The sequence below is a fragment of the Oryctolagus cuniculus genome, chromosome 8 (genome assembly GCF_051225735.1).
Source record: "Oryctolagus cuniculus isolate XC-2025 breed Fujian yellow rabbit chromosome 8, ASM5122573v1, whole genome shotgun sequence".
Taxonomy (NCBI): Eukaryota; Metazoa; Chordata; class Mammalia; order Lagomorpha; family Leporidae; genus Oryctolagus; species Oryctolagus cuniculus.
The window spans coordinates 46,420,401-46,441,091 of record NC_142874.1 but is presented as its reverse complement, the minus strand read 5'-3'; the positions used below and the strand labels follow the sequence as shown (position 1 = coordinate 46,441,091).

At 45.1% G+C, this 20,691-nt stretch overlaps 1 protein-coding gene across 7 annotated transcripts in view; it reads left to right on the top strand.

The window, feature by feature from the left end:
* The window catches only part of ARHGAP10 (Rho GTPase activating protein 10), a 346,158-nt gene that overhangs the window by 72,322 nt on the left and 253,145 nt on the right, over window positions 1–20,691 (top strand). The gene's annotated exons all lie outside the window — the stretch shown is intronic.

The window sequence follows — 20,691 nt, the reverse complement described above, 5'->3', positions numbered from 1 at the left end:
GCAACTCTGTATCCAAGTTTGTACATGTACAGTATGAGGACCTTCAGACAGCTTGTGGAAAATGTGTATTATTGAAATAACTGCATGGATCAAAAAAGTTTTTTTGCACCACAATAAACTTCTTTTTTTTTTTTTTTTTTTTTTGACAGGCAGAGTGGATAGTGAGAGAGAGAGACAGAGAGAAAGGTCTTCCTTTTGCCGTTGGTTCACCCTCCAATGGCCGCCGCGGCTGGCGCGCTGCGGCCGGCGCACCGCGCTGATCCGATGGCAGGAGCCAGGAGCCAGGTGCTTTTCCTGGTCTCCCATGGGGTGCAGGGCCCAAGCACCTGGGCCATCCTCCACTGCACTACCTGGCCACAGCAGAGGGCTGGCCTGGAAGAGGGGCAACCGGGACAGAATCCGGCGCCCCGACCGGGACTAGAACCTGGTGTGCCGGCGCCGCTAGGCGGAGGATTAGCCTAGTGAGCCGCGGCGCCGGCCCCACAATAAACTTCTATTGGGAGCCGGTGCTGTGGTGTAGCAAGTAAAGCTGCCGCCTGCAATGCCAGCATATCATACGGGCGCTGGTTCATGTCCCAGCTGTTCTACTTCCAATCTAGCTCTCTGCTAACGTGCCTACGAAAGCAATGGAAAATGGCCCCAACATCCATCCACCTGGGAGACATGAAGAAGCTCCTGGCTCCCGCCTGGCCTAGCCCTGGCCATTGTGGCTATTTGGAGAATAACCAGTGGGTAGAAGATATTCTCTCTATCTCTCGCTCTCTTTCTCTTGCTCTTTCTCTCTGCTTTTCAAATAATTCTTAAAAACAAAACTTCAAACTTTTCTTTTAGTTGCATTTTTCCATGAACCTTTTGGATTAACTTCATTCTACCCAATGAGCTCCTGTTACAGCAAAACTTACTTTTAGTCGTGAAATTTATGATTCTGTCCAGCGAGCCCTTATGTTTGACTCACAGGAACTCCCAAGGGCACCTGCTAAGCAAGCTGATAAGACAGGAGCCAGGGCTGACGCAGTGCCCTGAGCAGCTTTGCTGCCCTGATTGCACCAGTGTCCAGACTTCAGTTGATTTCCCAGTTCCTATAAACCTCACTCCAGATTCATTTAAATCACATCTCTGGACACCATAGCTACCCAGTCTTCTGTTTTCAAGATGTTACTCTCGTTTAGGCTGTTGCAGTCTTAAGAATCTTAGAAGGACAGCAGTGATCCTGCCGTTCACAACTCACTGGCCCAGAGACACCTGTGTCCTTTCTGGCAAGACCCAGTGTACTGATTTTATCACTCATTGTGTCACGAACGGCACTTCAAACATTGTGGCTGGGAGACTCATCTCTGTCCATAGGCTGTTGCCCATCAGGAGATAAGGAGTCGTTTCCCACATCATGGAAGTCTTACCATGAAAACAAGGGCAAAGTAAACAGTGTGCTCACTGACTCAGGTTTCCTTCAGTGGGAATTCCTTGTCTCAGAGGGACGCTGTGACGGGTAGGTCAGGCACCAGCACTTTGGGTATCGCCGTGAGTGGGGAGTTCACTGTGGTTCCCACCAGTGTTCCCTGGCCCCTGGGAGACTTGAAACCAGATGGAGGTGTGCTGCTGCACTCACTTGGTGCTTCACACTCTGTGGCCCGGAGCCACTTCATGAGGGGTCAGGGTACATGGCCAAGCAGAGCTGGGGAATGAAGCTTTGAGAATATCACACGTTGGGAACCTGAGAGACTCAGATTCGATTTGTGTGTTACTGGGACACCTACTTGACCTGAGATTTTTCCACATATGTTAAATGAGGATCTCGGATGCACTGTGTAGGATTTCTAAGGGTTTGGAGTGACTTATATATAAAATACCCATCGTAACAGTAGGCGCATATTGTTGTCTGGAAGAATGAAGAAATGATGAAGTTCTGAATAAGATCTGATTGATTGTATTAGGTAATAGAAGTCTGAGCTGAGACTGTGGGTTCAGAATGTGGCAGTGGGAGAAGGCATGTGGCCTGGCTGTTAAGACGCTGCTTGGGATGCCTGTGTCCTGTATTGGAGTACCTGGATTTGAATCTTGGCTCCGTTTCTAATCCCAGCTTCCTTCCAATGCAGACCCTTGGAGCTAGTAGTTACAGATACAGCAGTTGAGTCTGGGAGACCCAGATTGAGTTCCGTTCTCCTGGCTTGGGCCAGGCCCAGCACCCTCTGTTGCAGGCCTTTGAGGAGTGAACCAGCAGGTGGAAGTGGTTTGAACTTCTGCTTTCTCGATCTCTGTTTCTTTCTCTGTCTCTCTCTGCCTTAACCCTACCATGTGTCTCTGTTAAATAAATAACTTAAGAAATTTAAAAGGAAAATGACACAGGAAGAGACACAACGGAGAATACCTCAGAATCCACAACTGAAATGTTTTTGTTTGCTTTAAATCAAATTTTGGACAATGAGAGGAAAATTAAAATGAATATTTCCATAATGTTCAGGGATGTAACTGTATTCTTTATAAGTGTGAGAGAAGAAACCATTTTTTTTTAAAATTTATTTATTTGACAGAGTTAAACAGAGAGAGAAGGAGAGGCAGAGAGAGAGGTCTTCCATCCACTGGTTCACTCCCCAAATGGCTGCAACGGCCAGAACTACGCTGATCCAAAACCAGAAACCAGGAGCTTCTTCCAGGTCTCCCATGCGGTTGCAGGGGCCCCAAGGACTTGGGCCACCTTCTACTGCTTTCCCAGACCATAATAGAGAGCTGGATTGGAAGTGGAGCAGCCAGGACTTGAACCGGCGCCCATATGGGATGTCGGCACTGCAGGTGGCAGCTTTACCTCCTATGCCACAGTGCCGGCCCCGAAACTGCGTTTTTAAGAATAATGGGAAAAATTTGCCTAAAAACATATGGAATGTATCTCATAAATATGTACAATTTTCATGTGTCTGTTAAAAATCAAAATGAAGGGAGCATGTAGCCAGAATAATGTACCTAAGAGTGTAACAGAGATATGCCTGTAAGGTGGTTAATAAACTATTTCCCTTTCTAGTGAAAAAGTTATTAAAAACATACAGAATTCAAAAGCTTAATTTAAAAAAGAGGGCATAGAGGAGTCAGGAAAAACTACAAAACAAGATTACTATATAGCAACTTGTCCGAGTGGATAGGGAAAAATCAAGATAGTACTTAAGCATTAATGGCAATTTTTACTACTGATGTGCATGTAATCGAGGAAATAAAAATTAGTGTGAAAATCAATTTTGAAAGAAGTTGACTGAATAGCATAATGAACCTGCAAGTACCCATTATCTGCCTACAGCAATTGTGTACCCACCTTTAAATGCTGAGGTGTCAGGCTTAATGAGGATGTCAATTTCATAGCTCACAGGCTTGATTCCTGGGTTTCTGGGAGCTTTAGCAGACACTGCATTTTACTTATTTTTAATAATAAAATGCTTTTTCTTTTTTATTTAATTCATTTACTCAAGAGGCAGATAGAAACGGAGAACGTGCTCCCTGCTTCTAGCTTTTTCCCTAAATACCTGTAGCAGCCAGGGCTGGGCCAGGAAGAAGAAAGGGGCCTGGAACTCAGTGCAGGGCTCCCAAGCAGGTGGCAGGGACCCAGGTTCTTGAGCCATCACCTGCTGCACCCAGGGTGTGGATTAGCAGGAAGTTAAAATCAGGAACTGGTGGTGGCACTCACCCAGGCAGTCAAGTGTGGAATGTGGGCATCCCAAGCAGTATCTTTACCGCTAAGTCAAATGCCTTTTTCAACACTTTATTTTCAGTAGAATTGAGAAATTTATGTCTTTCCTTGATCAGTTGTGAAAAAAGAAAGAAATCCAGTGTTTCCTTTTGGCAACAATCTACTTCTTTTCTTCTATGATTTAGCCTTTTCTTTCCTTCTATGCTACCTGTCCCTGTACTTAACTTTCTGTGACATCGCTTGCTGAGTAACAATGTTAGCAGATCTCTTGCAAAGTGTCCTTTGAACTGAAGCCTGGGAGTTACTAATGTTCCAGGAAAAGCTGATGGAGGTCCTCACCCTTTCCTTGGCTGTGAATGTATCCAGGGGAAGAGGGAATCAATGAACAGTTAAACTCAGGGTAGCAGTGTTTTTATTTGGAATAAAAGCTGGTTGAAGTTGGACTATGGATCGCATACAGCAGAGTGCAGCTATGTGCATCTACCCTGAAACTGTGAGGTCCCTAGCATTGAAGCAGTCCCAGGTGAGCCCACTGTTGGGAACCTCAGGAATTGTCTAGTTATTTTGAAATACATTGCTGGGGAACCTTTTTTCTGCCAGTGGCCATTTGGATATTTACAGCATCATTCACGGGCCATACAAAGCTATGCACCTGAAAACTAGCCTGCTATGGATTTATTGAATTTCGAGTCCCTCTTGCAATTGCCTTGGCCAGGCCAGATGAAATGATTATATGGCTCATGGGCCGGGCATTCTCCACCCCTGCTAGTGAATACCAAAAATTAATTCCGCAAGTCTAACTATATTGTGGTACCTGTTACCTGACCTCTCTTCACCCCTCCCCTCCACTATCTTTCCCAGTGTCTGATGGCCTCTTTTCTAAGCTCTTCTTCTAAGAGATTGATTTTTTAAAGCATCCACAAGTGAATGAGAACATGCAGTATTTATCTGTCTGCACCTGACTTATTTCTTAAGTTAAGAAATAAGTTGTAGCTGCATTCTGCAAATGACGTGACTTTGTTCTTCATTATGACTGAATGATGCTGCATTATCTTTATTTTTTCCTTACCATTCATATGTACATGGACACTTCAGTTGATTCTGTATCTTCTGATGAGTGCTGCAGTAGATGTGGAACACGGGTGTCTCTGATGTGGTTTCATTTCCTTTGGGTATATATTCAGTGGCGAGATTGCTACATCATAGAATAGGTCTATTTTTATTAGGAACTTCCATACTTTTTTACATAGTGGCTGTAATACTTGACATTTCTACCATCATTGTATGTAAGTTCTCCTTTCTCCGTATCCTTGCCAGCATTTGTTTGATAATAGCTATTCTAACTGGGGTGAGATGTTAACTCATTACCGTTTTGCTTTGCATTTTGCTGATTATTGGTGATACTGAACATTTTTTTTTTCATATACTTGTTGGCCATTTTTATGTCTTTTGAGGAATGTCTGTTGAGATCCTTTGTCTATTTTTAAAATGCATTATTTGCTTTTTCGCTGTAGAGTTCCTTATGTGTTCTGGATATGAATCCCGTGTCTGAGAGTTTGCAAATGTTTCTTCCCATTCTGTAGGCCATCTCTTCATTCTGTTGATTGTTTCTTTTGCTGTCCAGGAACTTCTCAGTTTGATATACTCTCAATTGTGTATTTTTACTTTTATTGCCTGTGCTTTTGAGGTCTTGTCCAAAAAAAAAAAAAAAAAAAATCTTTGCCTATACCAGGGTCTTAAAGTGTTATTCTTTTAAGTAATTTTATGGTTTCATGTGTTACATTTAGGTCTTTGATCCATTTTGAGTTGACTTTTTAAAAAAGATTTATTTATTTATTTGAATATCAGAATTACAGAGAGGGAGAAGCAGAGCGACAGAGGGATCTTCTATCTGCAAATGGCCACAATTGCCAGGGCTGGGGCAGGCCAAAGCCTGGAGCCAGGGACTTCCTCCAGGTCTCCTACATGGGTGCTGGGGTACGAGGACTTGGGCCATCTTCCGCTGTTTTCCCAGGTGCATTAGCAGGGAAGTGGATCAGAAGTAGAGCAGCTGGGGTTAGAACTGGTGCTTATATGGGATGCCGACACTGCAGATGGAGGCTTAAACTGCTATACCACAGTGCTGGCCGCTGGAGTTGATTTTTGTATGTGGTGAGAGGTCAAGTTTAGTTTCATTCTTTTGCATCTAGGTATCCAGTTTCCCCAGCACCATTTAATGGAGAGGCTGTCCTTTCTCTAAAATGTGTAATTGGTGAGTTGTAGTTCCGGCAGCAAGAATTAATACCAGCTATAAGGAAAGATAATGGCCTTTGCATGTGACAGAAAAATACACAATTATAAGTCAACATACGGCAGTGACCCAGACAGAAGATCCCCGGGCACAGCCCCCTGGCAAGTTCGTTCTTGTTTCTGGGCTCTTTGCACGTGTGTTTTCATTATTTCAGTCTTTCTCCTTTGTCCCCAAACAGTCTTGACTGACTGGTTGTACAGTACAGATGGTCTTTCTCACACTCATCTAAAGGAGTCCTCTCACTTTGTTACTGATGCCTTCAATGTCGCCCTGTAGCTTACAGCAATGGCAATCCAACTTGCTTTTTTGTTGTACTCTGTTCAAGCCCTGCTATTTCACGTGGTATTTTTCTGAGTTGGTCTCCCATCGTACTCTGCTCAGTGTGTGATGGTGATTGCTCTCTGTTCTTCTCAGTGAGTGGGGATTTCTCTCTGATCTAGGCCCTGGACTCCTCAGGGCAGCCACCAGCCCCCCTTACACAGGTAGGCCCTCCTGGGCTGTGCTACATGATCTGTGCCCAGCAAGTCACGTGTCGTTTCTTACCAGGTTTCCTTTAGCTCTTGTGCTCCTGGAACAGGAGATTGTAGTGCTCCATGAGGATGAGTCTTTTTTTAGTTTTTGAATCTTGTAGAGTAAATTTTGAAGAATTTGGGAGGAATGGGGGAGTTGCTTAGCCACTTTTGGCTTTGGTTGTCAACCACATGGTTCTCGTTGGTCTTAGGACTTTGTGTTACTCCAGTGGCAATGTGGTGAAAAAGCTGGTTTTCATTAAGGCAGAACACCTGACACCTAAATCCCTACTAATATTTACTTTGGGCCTTAGGTATATACTGTGGTTAAAAAGGTAACTTGTCTTGAGGCTATTCTTGTATGAGGGTTTGTTTTTCTTTTGGTCTCCTCTTTCTTCGGACTTGTTTGCCAAGTTACTATATTTGTTACCAGAATGTTTAAATGATACTGTTTTGTCATGGAGCTCAACCTCTCTGAGCTCTAAAAACAGTATTTGCAAATAGTGTTCATATCTGTATACTGCTTTTCCCCTGTTTAGCCTCTGATTTTCTACTCTAAAAGATTCATGTTGTTTGTGTGTGTGTTTGGGCTGATCAAACAGAATACCACAACCAGGGTGCTTTAAACAGTGGAAATATGTTCTTAGAATTTTGGTTCCTGGAAGTCCAAGATCAAGGTCTTGGCAGGGTTGGTTTCTTCCAGGGGCTGTGAGCAAAGGATCTTTCCCAGGCCTTTCTTCTTGGCACGGAGTTGGCTGTGTTCCCCGTGTGTCTCTTCATAGTGTCTTGCCTCTGTGTTTATGTTTTGCCCAAATTTCCCCTCTGTATAGGAACACCAGTCATCCTGGATGGATTAGGCCTCACCCTTCTGACCTCCCCTTAATTGTTTTTTTTTTTTTTTTATTTTATTTTTTTTTATTTTATTTTTATTTTTTTTGACAGGCGGAGTGGACAGTGAGAGAGAGAGACAGAGAGAAAGGTCTTCCTTTGCCGTTGGTTCACCCTCCAATGGCCGCCGCGGCCGGCGCGCTGCGGCCGGCGCACCGCGCTGATCCGATGGCAGGAGCCAGGAGCCAGGTGCTTTTCCTGGTCTCCCATGGGGTGCAGGGCCCAAGCACCTGGGCCATCCTCCACTGCACTCCCTGGCCACAGCAGAGGGCTGGCCTGGAAGAGGGGCAACCGGGACAGAATCCGGCGCCCCGACCGGGACTAGAACCCGGTGTGCCGGCGCCGCTAGGCGGAGGATTAGCCTAGTGAGCCGCGGCGCCGGCCTACCCCTTAATTGTTACTTGTGTAAAGACCCTGTCTCCAAGTGAGGACACAAGCGGGGTGAGAATTAAACATGCGTTTCCAGAGAACACAATTCAGTTCACAACACAGGGGAATAAGAATTAGCCTGCTGATCACCACAGCACTCGTAAAGCAGACTTTGTTGGCATTGAAGCTGTCAGTTTCAGAGGTGATAGCTTTCCTTAGGGAATTTTTTGCATGTAAGTTCCAAAATCATCTGGTTGAGGTTGTTACAGAACGTAGCCAAAACTGGATGGAGGGGCTGGTGCCGTGGTGTAGTGGGTTAGGCGGGTGCTTGTAATGGGAGTATTCTGTGTGATAATGTAGGTTGAAGTCCAGCTGCTCAGCTTCTTACCCAGCTACCTGCTGATGGGTCTGGGAAAGCAGCAGAAGATGGCACAAGTACCTGGTCCCCTGACTCTCATGTGGGAGACCAAGGTGGAGTTCCTGGCTTAGCCCTGGGTGTTGGGGCATTTGGGGGAGTAAACCAGTTGCTGGAGGATCCCTGCCCATGTCTTTCTGTCACTCCGACTTTCAAACAAACAAGTGTGTGTGTTTTTTTTTTTTTTTTTAAACTGGTTGGAGAGGTTGCTGTAGCACCCCAAGACTGGGTCCTTGGATCCATCATGCCTCAAGCCTATTACTGACGCCAAGGTGGAGGAAGAAAGTGCTTGATTTGCACCATGCCAAGCAAGGAGTCAGCTGTCACTCAATAACCAAAATTCTCCCAGGGATTCAAGGCAGACTCTTCCAGATTAAAATGGATGTTGAACAGTACATGATCCACTTGTATAAGGGCTCTGCTTGGCCCTCAGTGTGTGTAGCCTTCCTCTGATGGGTCAGTGATATGGGCCAGTCTGTTTCTCTCCAAATGGCCAAGGTGGGCCCCAGTCTCTCCGGGTCTCTGGGTAGGCTGGGTGCTACTTAGCTGGATCAGCACCTGTGAGTTCCTGTGAAATTCTCAGATCAGAGACCCATTTAAGAGCAGGCTCAGTCTTTGTGAGTCAGCATCTGGGCTCTGGCTTTGCCCTTGTGTCACTGCCCAAATTGGTGAATTTGACACTGTACAGAGGGACTAGAAATTGAGGGAGAGATCCTTTTGGGTCTGATAAAGTCTCCATTAAAGATGTTGGGGTAGTGACTTGGCTTCAAGACCTCTGAGTCTCACCAGTTGTTGGTACAATTTCCAGAAAATCTCTGAGCAACACTGTGTTCCCTTAACCTGGCCTGGGACAGTGGCCTCCCGACCTGTCTTCCTGCCGCCACAGTTCTCCACCTTCAGTCATTTCCAACACAGCAGCTAGGAAAACGCTGTTAAATCAAACAGTGCGCTCGTCGACTCAGAACCCTGCAGAAGTTCCCCCAGTACAGCTCATGGCCTGGAACTGGGCCAGCATTATCTTGGGCCTTCTTATCTACTGCTCTTGCCCTGTGTCCTTGAGTCTGTTCCAGCCACGCAGGCCTCTTGTCCTGCTTGTGTCAGGCCCATGAATGGCTGCTCCCTTGTTTGCTCCAGGTATTTGCTCAGGTGCCATCTTCTCTGTGCGGTCCGTTCTGTCCTGTCCCAGCGTCTGCCTGTGAAGCCCCATCTCCACAGCCTTTCTCCATGGTGCGTAGCGGCTCCTAAGATGCTGTGTACATTGTCTTCTCTCCCCTCTCCCTCCCTTTCAGCCTCCCTGCACTGCCTCTGACATGATTTATTCCAGCTATAGCCCTTGGTACTTCACAAACTTCATGGAAAAATAAATTTAAAAAGGTTTATTTTGGTAAAAGTAATTTTGGTATCTGTGCATATAACAGATCTTCCCACACCTTCTGGTTCAGTCCTCAAGAACCAGCAATGGCTGTGCCACTGAGGCCTGGAGCTGGGAGCTTAATCCGGGTCTCCCAGGTAGATGGCAGGAATGCAGCTGCTTGCGCCATCGTCACCACTGCCTCTCAGAATTTGCATTAGCTGGCATCTGGAATCGGAAGCCAGAGCTGGGACTCAAGTCCTGGCACTCTGCTGTGTGCCCACTCCAGAATGCTGCTTTTCCATGAAGGCCCCTAGTATCCTTTCATAGCTCCAGCAGTTGTTACAAGATTGCTGTCTATTTCTTATCTCTCTGTATACCTATCCAATGTGTGTTTCTGGCCATCCTGTGGGGGTTGTTCCTGGGGCAGCTGCCTGTGCTCAGTCTGCCCCTGTGGAAGCTAAGGCGGTCACGTGCTACAGAATCTGCCAGCTTATAGGAAGTGCAGGCTCTGGGTCACACAGTTTGCTTGGGAAGGGGGAATAAGGGTAAGTTGATGGGACCACCTGGTTATTTTGAATTTATAAAGGGGGAAATCTGAGGCTTACCTTATATGTCCTGCCCAAAGCCACACACCTAGTATACAGCCAGTGTTTGATTTGTGAGGTTTCAGGACTTGGTATTTTTGATAAACCACACTGCCTCTAATTTACTGTGCCTTGGGTTCCTTACATGTAAAGTAGCATAATTAGAGTAGGTTGTCTCCTGCTGAAGTGTCTTATTTTTAAAGATTTCTTTATTCATTGGAAAGGTAGAGTGACAGGGCTGGTGTTGTGGCATAGTGGGTTAAGCTGTTGCCTGCAATGCTAGCTTCCCATAGAGGCCCTGGTTTGAGTCTCAGCTGCTCCACTTCCAACCCAACTCTCTGCTTAATGCACCCAGGAAAGCAGTGGAAGATAGTCCAAATGCTTGTGCTTTTTCTACCCATGTAGGAAACCTAGATGGAGTTACTGGCTTCTGGCTTTGCCCTGGCCAGCCCTGGTTGTTCGCAGCTACTTGGGGGAGTGAACCAGCTGATAGAAGAGCACTCTCTGCCTGACTCTGTCACGACAGCTAGGGCTGGACCAGGCTGAAGTCAGGAGCTCAGAACTTAATCCTGGTCTCTCATTGGATGGTGGGAACTCAGTGTTTGGACCATTGTTCACTGCCTCCCAGGTGCATTAGCAGGAAACCACATTGGAAGCATGGAGTAGCTAAGACTTGAAGTGGCACTGTGATATGGGGTATAGATACACCAGGCAGTGGTTTAATCTGCTGTAGGACAGCACAGCACCAGCCCCAGGGGTCTTTAGTCCAGGCCATGGCTTGAAAATTGAAATGCTTCCAATATGTGAAGCAATGAGCAGAAGATAATAATAGGGAGTGGTGGGGCCAGTGGTAACCAGAGGTTTTGAGAGATTTGAGTTAAAATTTTAATGAAAAGGGAGACCAAATAAGTCTCTGGGATCACTGGTTTTTGGAAACTTGTATTTAGGCATTTCCTGGAAAGGCCAAACCTCCTAATTTTCAGCATGTAGTTTTCAGCCATTATAATGCTTGTGGGCCTGTCAGACATCCTTGTTTTTTCTAAGTGTGATTAGAGGAGGTGGATCATTTATTCATTCCTAAAAGTTTTTTTCCCTTTATGCAAAACTTGTGTATGTGCACACAAGGCACACATATGCACACACATGTGTTCACGTAAAATCTGCTACCTGTCCCTGGGGAGTGCTATCCGATAGGTGGCCTGAATATTCCTAACAATAGCACCTGCTGTGGTCCCTCTGTGACTCTTGAGGTAACACCAGATCATACAAAACCCAGGAAGGGTTCTGATGTGCTTGAGAAAGACTTGAAGTCTCTCTAGAGTTCTCCTGGAACTTGCTGTGGGAAATTGAGCTGGTTGCCTGCTGTTGTGCCTTCCTTTTCTGAATGGGAAAGTGAGGACGGAGACTGTGTCAGGGTTTGTACATTGAGTTCTGCAGTTTGATCTCATCAGGGGCCACCTGTGGGAGATGACACCCGTGGAGTGGGGTTTATTGTCTTGTCTCTACCTGGGCAGCTCTGCTGATCTGTTGTGTTACTCCTTACTAGTTGTATGGTTTTAGACAAGTTGCTTAATCTCTGGGCATCTTGGCTTCCTCCTCTGTAAAGTGGGCATAATAATAGCAGCTGCCTCATTGAGTTCACTGCATGACTACATGTAAAGTGGTGAGACGAGTAGCTGACACTATGAGTATAAGGCATGGTAGGCCAGAATAATGGCCTTCCGATTCCTGGAGCCGAGGTTGATGAAATTAAAGGCCTCAAGATTGGGATGTGTGTGTGTGTGTGTGTGTGTGTGTGTTGGGGGGTTATCCTGGATTATTCAAGGACCTGAAGGAATCATAGTGCTTCCTGAGAGGGCCAGAGAAGAAGTGGTAGAAGAGCAGGGGCAGAGAGATGCAATTGGGCACTGGGGTTGTGACCCCAGAGAACGTGGGCAGCTCTGTAAGTTGGGAAAGGCAAAGCAATGCGTTCTCCCCTCAACTGTCCCAAAGGAGTAAAGCCCTGTTAACACCCTGGTTTTAGCCCATGAGACCCATTTTAGAATTTTGACCACTGATAACTGTAAGATCATAACTGTATTTTTTTAAAAGGGCGTATTTTATTTATTTGAGAGGCAGAGTTACAGAGCAAGAGAGGGAGAGACAGAGAGAGAGGTCTTCCATCTGCTGGTTCACTCCTCAGATGGTTGCAACGGCCAGTTCTGAGCTGATCTGAAACCAGGAGCTTGTTATGGATCTCCCACATGGGTGTGGGGGCCCAAGCACTTGGACCATCTTCCACTGATTTCCCAGGTCCACTAGCAGAGAGCTGGATGGAAGAGGAGCACCCGAGACACAAACTGGCACCCATGTGGGATGCCAGTGCTGCAGGCAGAGGCTTAGCCCACTATACCACAACACCTATCCTGTTTGTATAGTTTCTTAAGTCCCTACATTTGTGGTCATTTGTAGTGGCTTAAATAAATACATAAGTGGTGGCTGTGGTATCTGTTTTATTTTTGTTCTTGTCTCAATAAGATTTTCTTTGAACAAAGAGAGCTGTGGCCAAAGCAACTGGAAGCCAGCGGGTAAGGTGGTTGCTGGTCTCCTCTTCCCATCTAGCAGCCCATAGCTGCAGGTACTCTCTCTCTAAACGCAATACCTTGCCCTGGTCTCTCTGCTTCTGTAGGGTGTGTGCAATGCACCTGAAGACTTAGTGGTTTCATGAAGCTTGTGTGAGGGTTTCCTGTGTGGATGTGCTTGTGGGGTTCTCATCTATCCCCAGACTACATTCTTCATCATTAATCGACTATTTGCGTCAGCAGTGTGTGGTTGTCTCTTATGCGTGGTATTGGGTTTTGAGCCCTGCACACCAAGTTTATGGATTTGTTTTGTGGAATATGCCTTTTTGGGGGCTCAGCTTGTTCTCCTTTTACCCCCACAAAATTGTCACTTCTAGGTATTTTAATGAGATGAGATGTTCATTCTGTGATCAAGAAGAACTTACCACACAGACACCCCAGGCGGGCTGGACTTGAAGTGTTAGGGCCAGGAGTGCTTTGACACAAGAGTAGTAGAGACAGTGTTTGCGCATGAAGTGCTCCTAGAACAGCCTGTAACTTGACCTACAGGCCTGGAGTGATCCTAGAACAGCCTGTAACTTGACCTACAGGCCTGGAGTAGGCCAGTAATGCATTCTAGACTCATGAGATCTATGCACCATTTGTAAAACCTACAAAATGAGTTACTTGCTCTTTTTTTGTGACTTGAACAGGAAGCCTGTAGTGCCACTGAAGCCTGGAAACCATGAAGGAAAATATGAAGCCAGTTCACAGTTGTAGAGGAATTTTGTTTCACTTCCAAGTCACTTGGATTAACATCAGCATTATTTCCTTGGCGTGAATCTGACATTAAAGATATTAAGTTCTTAAAGTATTTGTGCCTCTTTACATAAAACATTGCAGAATTTTGGAGTATGTTTTGATAAGCAGAATGGAGGGCAGTTCCCTTGGCAGACCTTTACATAGTTGATAATCTAGTTGAGTCTCTGCATGCAAAGGAATGTAAGCTTCTAGGTGCAGTTTGTCTATTAAAAAAAAAAGTTTGGAATCCAGTGTGATCTACAGAGAATCCTGTATTTCAGATTTAATGAATGAGGAAAGAGCATGTGTTCACTGTTTAATTTTCTTTTCAAACTCAGGATTATAGAACAGGCCAGACTTCTCCAAGGATCATTATTAGTGTTTTGGTTTGGGGGGCAGAAGGGTTAGGAGATGGGAGTTAGGACTTCATAACCAGTGCCAGGCTGGGAACCTTAGGGGTTACAGTGCATCTTTAGTGCTGCCTAGGAGTACAAAGTGGAGCACCCAGAGAGACTTCCCCTCACCCTAACCAAGTGCCTGTATTTGTTAATATTTCATGGTCTTAACTGAGAACTGGTGCCTCTACTGTAAGAAATCATCCTCTGTAGAATCATCAAGGGCAAGCAGTGGCAACACAGGCCTGAATCTACAGGTTATGCAAACCCAAACATAAACCGTGGTTGGGTCTCTGAATGGTATCCTGAATCTCAGTGAGTCTAAATATAACTTTCAGGGGCTGGCGCTGTAGTGTAGCAGGTAAAGCTGCTGCCTGCAGTGCTGGCATCCCATATAGGTGCGATTCTAGTCCTGGCTGCTCTACTTGCAATCCAGCTCCCTGCTATGGCCTGGGAAAGCAGTAGAAGGTGGCCCAAGTCCTTGGGCCCCTGTACCCACATGGGAGACCTGGAAGAAGCTCCTGGTTCTTAGCTTTGGATCAGCTCAGCTCCGGCCATTCTGGCCATCTGGGGAGTGAACCAGAAGATGGAAGACCTCTTTCTCTCTCTCCCTCTATCTGCCTCTGTGCCTTTCAAATAAATAATTAAATCTTTTAAAAAAATAAATATAACTTTAATCTCTCAAACTGATCCTAATTCTGGGAAAAATTAAATTGCCTGCTTTGTCCTGTTTGTAGATCAAGGGCCAAAAGATTCAAATCTGAAATTCTGATATGGCAAGTTTATTTGAAAAATGCATGTTACATTAATTTACTTTTCTTAAAATTTTAACTTATTTGAAGGTATTCCCCATATGTCTAGAATAGCTAGGGATGGGCCAGACTGAAACCAGGAGCCCCAGACTCAATCTGGGTCTTCCATGTGTTGGCAGGGATCCAAGTACTTGAGCCATCACCTGCTGCCTCCCAGGGTGCATGTTAGCAGGGAACTGGATTGGAAACCAAGTTAGGATGTGAACCTAGGTGCTCTGGTATGGGATTGCAGACATTCCAAATGTTCTCTTAACCACCACACCAGATACCCATCCCCTCACCGGTTTTATTAAGCTAACGGTTCTTTTTGTGCATGCTTATCCACCTGTACCAACCTTGAAAGAATGGTGTCAATTCACTGTTCAGGACTTAGTAGGCAGGAGAGGATGGGGGCCTGTGGAGCATGTGTACGACTTGACCATCCAGCTAGAATTCTGCATTAGAGCCATTCAGAAAGCAGTGTGCTTCCGTATCGGTTGAGATCTGGGTGAATGACATGGAAATGATGTGAAATCTTCTGAAAATCGGAGTGGTGTTATGAAAATGCTGTTGGTGGGTGGCTGAGACACCTAGGGGTTGATCCTTGTTCTCCAGGACCCAGGACCAGCAGCCTAGAGAGCTGTGTGACCTTGGTTACATCTCCAGTCCATCTCTGAACCTGTAGACCCCATCTGTATTTTAAGGTAACATCAACACGTACCCTGCAGGCTTATTATAAAGAGTCAGTGAAGCAAGTTAGCATGTTAGTATGTTAGTATGGAGCAAGTGCTTGATGAGGGTTACTTTTCAAGATTTATTTATTTGAAAATCAGAGTTAAACAGAGAGAGAAGGAGAGGCAGAGAGAGAGAGAGAGAGAGAGACAGACAGACAGACAGACAGAGGTCTTCCATCCCCTGGTTCACTCCCCAATTGGCCACAACAGCCGGAGCTGTGCCAATCCAAAGCCAGGAGCTTCCTCCAGGTCTCCTATTAGGTTGCAGGGGCCCAAGGACTTGGGCCATCTTCTACTGCTTTCCCAGGCCATAGCAGAGAGCTGGATCAGAAGAGGAGCAGCTGGGACTCGAACTGGTGTCCCGTATTGGATGCCGGCACTGCAGGTGGTGGCTTTACCTGCTGTGCCACAGCACCAGGCACAATGATGAGGGTTACTTTGTTCTAGTGAGCCCCCTTCATTGTCTTGTCCCAGGAGGGGGATGTTGCTGGCCTTTGTCACTTGTGTAGGGTTTTCTGTGCAATGATACTGGAAAAAGAAAAGATAAATGGACTGCTTTAAATGCAGTAAACTGTTTTATGATTTTTATGTTATGTTTGGAAAGGCAGTGGATATATAAGAAGTATGAATTACTGGAGAGAGAATACTAACTTAAAATGTACTAACAGGAAGTTGATTATATTTCTAATTATTCAAAAGAATGGAATTTGGTGTGGTCAGATTTTTAAACAGTAAGAATTTTGCATAATGATCTCTAGTAACAGCAGGATGTGTTCAATAGAAAGGAAAAAATGGGAAAATGCTTATATTTTACAATGAAGAAATGGTGTAGCTATAGTATTTAGTAGCAGGGAAAAGCATGCACTATTTTACATAGGGGGAAAAACTTCAGATTAGCTGTGCAAGTGAGCTCAAATTTAATTTAGTTTCATAACTAATGAAGTTAGGAATTAGGAATTAAGTGTTCGAAAACCAATACATTTTTTCCCCAGAAACCTGTTATTTAAAGTATACAAAGTTCTTGCATTTCTTTTTTTTTTGACAGGCAGAGTGGATAGAGACAGAGAGAAAGGTCTTCCTTTTGCCGTTGGTTCACCCTCCAATGGCTGCCACGGCTGGCGCGCTGTGGCCGGTGCACCGCGTGATCCAAAGGCAGGAGCCAGGTGCTTCTCCTGGTCTCCCATGGGGTGCAGGGCCCAAGCACTTGGGCCATCCTCCAAACTGCACTCCTGGGCCACAGCAGAGAGCTGGCCTGGAAGAGGGGCAACCGGGACAGAATCCAGTGCCCCAACCGGGACTAGAACCCGGTGTGCCGGTACCGCAGGTGGAGGATTAGCCTATTGAGCCGCAGCACTGGCCCTTGCATTTCATAAGTACACATTTGGGAACATAATGATTCTTCTTATTCTAGCCCCCCTTCCACCCTCCTCCCTCTTCTATTCCCATTCTTAAAAACCAATACATTTAAGTTCTAACTTTCTAAATAGCCTACTTTCTTAATCCTGTAGCCTTTAATGTGGTCATTTTGGACAAAGTGATAAAAATACAGTTTATGGTAGTGTGGGTTCATGTGCACATAAGTGTATATATACCTGTTTATATACGTATCCACATACATACCTATTAGATGACACCAGCTTGCACACCCCAGTTGAGATCTGGCAAATAAACATTAGCAGAATGGAATAGCATAAAATGATGATAAATGATAAGCCTGCAAATGACCAATATTTGGAAGTAGGTACGTGAAATGCACTGAGAAGGCAAACCATTCCACTTTGTGTCATTGTCACGTACAGCCTGTGTTGGGGGTAGAGTTAAGCACAGAGTGTTGGTTTGTGCTTCAGGGAAATGATCTTCGGGAGTGGGAAGATAGGCAGCAGTGAGCAAATCCTGACTGGTAAGGACTTTTCAGGTAGCATGTGCTGTGAAGAAAGCCGGACAGCAGTGGAAGAGACAGGGCTTGAGGGTGTGGGACAGCACTGTTTGAGGGAGGCTGGTGAGAGGGGGTGGATTCCCGAGTCCTGTGTTGAGGAGGGAGCTAGTGAGGATGTGGGTTGGGGAGGGACCCGTTAAGACTCTCATGCTGGAGTGTTTGGCCTGTGTGATCCAAGAGCAGGCAGTGCAGCTGGATCTGCTACTAGTTGTGTTTGCCTAGATTATAATCGAAACTAAGTTGTTTTAGGATGGCCTTTTTTAAAAAAAAGGGCTTTCATGTTTTTAGATTTTTAAAAAATTATGCAATTAAGCAACAGTGGAGACGTACATGGGAAAAGTGTTTTAAAGAGCAGTAATACAGCTGGGAGCCACAGACCCAGCTGAATATCTTTAGTTGAACCCTGGTGGCTTTTGACTTTGTGACCCATGTATGTGCCTGAATGAGAATTTTAGTATAGCTCCACGGCCGCCCCTCCCCCTTTTAAAAAGTCTGTTTGATTGGCAGAGAACTCCTATGTGCTGGTTCACTCCTCAAATACCCTCATTGGCCAAGGGTGGATCAGGCTGAAGTTGCAATCCAGAACTTCAGTTCAGGTCTCCCATATGGGTGGCAAAGACCCAAGTACTGGAGCTATCACTTGCCACCCTCAGGGTGTGCAATAGCAGGAAGCTGGAATTGGGGTCTGATCAGGACTCCAGCCCAGGCACTCTGATCTCAACTCCTGCCTTAACCAGCAGGCCAAATGCCTGCCTCCATGGTAGAGCTTGTTTTGAATTTTATGCTGTAGAACCCTTCTGTGTGTGTCATTGTGACTCTTCTTTCCAGGTGTGAGATTCATCTGATTTGTAAACTTGTTTTTTTTTTTTTAATTTTATGATGTGTGACTGCATCATAATTTATTCAGTAGTTTCACTGTTGACAGATGTTTGTTTTTTCCCAGTGTTTGGGTGTTGCTACGATCAGTTCTATGGATTTTTTTTTTAAGATGGCTTCTACTGTGGATTTTCTAGTATGTGTCCACAACTGCCTGTGTACAGCAGTTTATATTAAACATTGACCTAGATGGAAGATTTCTGGATTGTAGAATATCATCAAATTGACTAGAAAATGCCAAACTATACTAACTTTTACTCTTTTTAGCAATTTAAGTGGGTCTTGTTGCACACACAGTCACATCAACACTTGGAGTTGCCAGACTTACTGATTTTTGCTAATCAGACGAGTGCATTGAGGCTTCTGGAGGTTTTTAGCCTTCACTTTTGTAGTCACTAATAAGTTTGAGCATCTTTTCATGTGGCTGTAGGCTATTTGTGTTTCTTTTGTGGAGTGCCTATTGGGTTCTGCGTTACTCCTCTGATTTAGCAGTTCCTTATATCTTTCAGCTGTGTGCTTGTCTTCACATCCTATATATTTTTAAATATTTTAATTCAGTCAAGTTTTATTAATCCCCTATTAGTTAGCTAAGTCCTTGTGAATGGTCACCTCTGATACCAGGTAGCTTACAACAGCAGGTGCTGGTTTACTTCCGTTTGGGCTGGGCCCCTCTGGGTGCTTGCCCCTGTGTGGGGCAAAGTGCTCCTCAAAGCTGGCAGTCTGGCCTCAGGCACAGCTGGGAGCAACTGAGCCACACATCTGTCATCGGTGAGCAGGCGGGCCTGGGCTTGTTCACGAGGAAGACAGCTGGTTCCGAGAGGTGTGCCGAGTTCCTTGAGGTGAAGACTCTGAACTGGCAGGCATTCCCCCCATTTTCTTTTGGCCGCAAGACCAGCTCTGATGGAAGGGGGGAGAGTGCGGAGTCTCATTGCACAGAGGTGTGACCGTGGGTGGAGAGTGATGACCAGGCTGACGGTGCTTCATGTTTTCCAGTGCGTGAGCTTTGTGCTTGTATTCCACACTCCAAGGGGAGGCATTAGAATGCCATGTCATCTTTCTCATGGTTGTTTTTTTTTTTTTAACTTAGGTATTTATTTGAAAGAGTGACAGAGGGGGAAAGAGAGGGAGAGGGAGAGGGAGAGGGAGAAGACTCACTTAAGCCAGGAGCCCAGAACTCCATCCAGTCTCCCAAGTGCTTCCCCAGGCCATTAGCAGGAGGCAGGATCAGAAGTGGGAGCAGCTGGGACTCTGGTGGTTCAATGTAAGATGCCAGGGTTGCAAGCAGTGGCTTAACCCACTGTACCACAATGCTGGTGCACCTTCTAAAAGTTTATAGCTTTGCCTTTCCCATGTAAGTCTTTCAGAGGGTTTTTTACTTAAGGAGGAAAAGAATGCAAGAACAGTAAAATAACTATGGATTTGATAGATGAAAAACGAAGTCTCAAAAGTCACGACAATGGGGAGTGTTAATACTGGAGGAGGCTCTGCGTGTGTGCAGGCAGGAGGTGTCTGGAAATCTTTGTGCTTTCAGTTTTCCTATAAACCTAAAACTGTCATACTCACACAACAGCAGTAACCATAAAACACGACAGCAGTTGGAAGACCTGGTGAGTGTTATTAGAAAGTTTAAGAAATGGGAGAAAGCAACTTGGCGTGGGTTACATTGGGACAGAAGCATTATACTTAATGATTAAGAATAAAGATTTGGTTTAAAAATACTAGCATTTTCTAATGTAAAAATAATTATTTTGGCTTTCATTCCTTGTTAGCTCTAGTGCCATGAATAAAATAAAAAATTGTTCCTGCTGTCTTACCATCTTACCCAAATCAGTAGTCTGTTATTACATCACTTGCTTTTTTTTTCTTCTGAAAAATATTTGTTTACTTATTTATTTCAAAGGCAGAGTGACAGAGATCTTCCATCTGTAGGTTTACTCTGTAAAGGCTGCAGCAGCTGGGGATGGGCCAAGCTGAAGTCAGGAACTTGGAAATCCATCCTGCTATCTCCCATGGGTTTTCTGCTGCCTCCTCAGGCATTGTAGTAGGGAGCTGGATTGGAAGTGGAGCAGCTAGGACTCTGTCAGGTGTTCTAGGGTGCCACATAGCTGGCCACATAGCTTGTTTTCTTATCCATATGTATCTATTTATTAACTACATGTGAATACATTGGCAGTTTTAGATTGCATTTTATTTTTTTCTACTTGCTTGATGTACCATTTTATTTTTATTTACTTATTTATTTTATTTTGACTGTCCTCAACAGGAGGCAGGAGATGTGTGGTGTGCAGGAGGCTGTAAGCAGCTTCTTAGAAAGTGCTATAGGTCAGAGGCAGAAATGTACCCTGGTCAGGGCATGGGCTTTGGACAGATGACTCTGTGGTAACAATAAAGTCTTTGCTGTGTTGTAGCTGTGCAACCTTAAGCAAATTACTCAACACCTCTGAACTTTAGTTTCCCCATTTGTAAAATAGGATAATAATCTTTATGTTGTACCAGGACACTTCAAAAAGGCTGTGAAAAAATGAATTAAAAGACAAGT